The sequence below is a fragment of the Arvicanthis niloticus genome, chromosome 7, assembly GCF_011762505.2.
Source record: "Arvicanthis niloticus isolate mArvNil1 chromosome 7, mArvNil1.pat.X, whole genome shotgun sequence".
In the NCBI taxonomy this organism is placed as follows: domain Eukaryota; kingdom Metazoa; phylum Chordata; class Mammalia; order Rodentia; family Muridae; genus Arvicanthis; species Arvicanthis niloticus.
Window position 1 is genome coordinate 4,379,184 of NC_047664.1, and position 2,481 is coordinate 4,381,664.

At 47.9% G+C, this 2,481-nt stretch overlaps 1 pseudogene; it reads left to right on the plus strand.

Moving 5' to 3' along the window:
* Nucleotides 1-564: 564 nt before the first annotated feature.
* LOC117712690 (glyceraldehyde-3-phosphate dehydrogenase pseudogene) lies at nt 565-1,968 on the plus strand (annotated as a pseudogene).
* Nucleotides 1,969-2,481: the final 513 nt, after the last annotated feature.

Below are 2,481 nucleotides of genomic sequence, written 5' to 3' on the forward strand. Positions count from 1 at the left end.
ACACTGAATCAAACTGATTCTCTTTAAGAGAATTTGTTCTGACTGAGGACAAGCTCTGCCTTATGTGTAATATTCTTTATCAGTTATAGTAGGCAGAGTAATGAATATGTTATCGACCTAAATATCATCTAATTTTTATGATTAGACTAAGATAAATATTATCGCCATCATTTTAAAAGTGATGAAATCATATAAGGATCCATAACCACTAAGACAACTGTGGAAGAGGCGAAGCAGAGACCGGCCTCCTTGAGTCCTAAGACTCTTTTCTGAGGCAGCAGCTGGTTATCGGATTTAATGAAATATACTAAGGGCTCTGTGTTGGTTAGTTTTAATTATCAACTTGACACAAGATAAAATCGCCTGGGAAGGGGATCTCAATGAGGCGTTATCTGGGAAAAGGTTGGTTCATAGATGTGTCTGGAAGGTATAGGGTTGCTTATGTTCATTGATACAGGAGACCCTAACCTAATAGTGGGTGGCATGTTCCCTGGGTTGGGTTTCAGAGTGCATGTTAAAAATGAGAAAGTGGGCTCTCTCTGCTCCTTGTTTCAGAGACAGCCACATCTTCTCGTGCAGTGCCAGCCTCATCCCTTAGACACGATGGTGAAGGTTGGAGTGAATGGATTTGGCTATATTGGACGCCTAGTTACCAGGGCCGCCTTCTCTTCTAACAAAATAGAGCTTATGGCCATCAACGATCCCTTCATTGACCTTGACTACATGGTCTCCATGTTCAAGTATGACTCCACCCATGGCAAGTTCAACGGCACAGTCAAGGCTGAGAATGGGAAGCTTGTCATCAATGAGAAGCCCATCACCATCTTCCAGGAGCGAGATCCCGCTAACATCACATGGGGTGATGCTGGTGCTGAGTACGTCATGGAGTCCACTGGCATCTTCACCACCATGGAGAAGGCCGGGGCCCACTTGAAGGATGGGGCCAAAAGGGTCATCGTCTCCGCCCTATCTGTTGATGCTCCCATGTTTGTGATGTGTGTGAACCATGAGAAGTATAACAACTCACCCAAGATTGTCAGCAATGCATCCTGCACCACCAACTGCTTAGACCCCTGGCCAAGGTCATCCATGACAACTTTGGCATCGTGGAAGGACTCATGACCACAGTCCATGCCATCACTGCCACTCAGAAGACTGAGGATGGCCCCTCTGGAAAGCTGTGGCGTAATGGCTGTGGGGCTGCCCAGAACATAATTCCTGCATCCACTGGTGCTGCCAAGGCTGTGGGCAAGGTCATCCCAGAGCTGAACAGGAAGCTCACTGGCATGGCCTTCCGTGTTCCTACCCCCAATGTGTCCCTTGTAGATCTGACATGCCACCTGGAGAAACCTGCCAAGTATGATGACATCAAGAAGGTGGTGAAGCAGGTATCTGAGGGCCCACTGAAGGGCATCCTGGGCTACACTGAGGACCACGTTGTCTCCTATGACTTCGATAGTAACTCTTACTCTTCCACCTTTGATGCTGGGGCTGGCATTGCTCTCAATGACAACTTTGTAAAGCTCATTTCCTGGTACGACAGTGAATACAGCTACAGCAACAGGGTCGTGGACCTCATGGCCTACATGGCCTCCAAGGAGTAAGAAACCCTGGACCACCCACCCCAGCAAGGACACTGAGAAGGAGAGAGAGGCCCTCGGTTGCTGAGGAGTCCCTGTCCCCCACACTGAGCATCTCCTCACAATTTCCTTCTCAGACCCTCCACAATAACGAGAGGGGCCTGGGGAGCCCTACTCTCTTGGATACCATCAATAAAATTCACTGCACTCCGACCTCTCCCGCAAAAAAAGAGAAAGTGAAGGGCTGGAGAGATGGCTCAGCAGTTAAGAGCACTGGCTGCTCTTCCAGAGGACCCCAGGTTCATTTCCCACCACCCACATGGCAGACCACAACTGTCTGTAATTCCAGTTCCAGGGGATCTGACACCCTCACGCAGACATACATACCATCAAAACACCAACGCATATAAAATAAAAATAAATAAGTCTTAAAAAATAAAATAATTTTAAAACGGAGAAAGTGAGCCAAGAGCATGCATTCCCTTCTCTCTCTGCTTGTGGCTGTGGGTGAGATAACAACCTACCGCCTCAGGCTCCTGGGATTGTGAACATAAAATAAACCCTTTCTTCTGTAAGGGCTATCTTTTTGTAGCACCAGGAAATGAAGACAGTCCCTTAGGGTGATCACTTTGGGGAAATACCCCACGGTGATTTGCATGGCACTGGACTTGACTGGGATCCTGAGGGGATTAAGACAGGACAGACACAGAAAAGCTGAGACTGGGTAGGCCGTGTACTCTGATGGAGTCACACTAGCAGCCTGGAAACACAGCTCTTTTATGCTTCTGAATCAAGAAGGCTGGGTTGTTGTATACCGCTGAACAAGGAGGCAGGGTGTCTCTGTGAGGAGTAATCTCAGGTTGCAGAAATCCAACTGGGGGAAGCTGTGTTTGATAGTTTC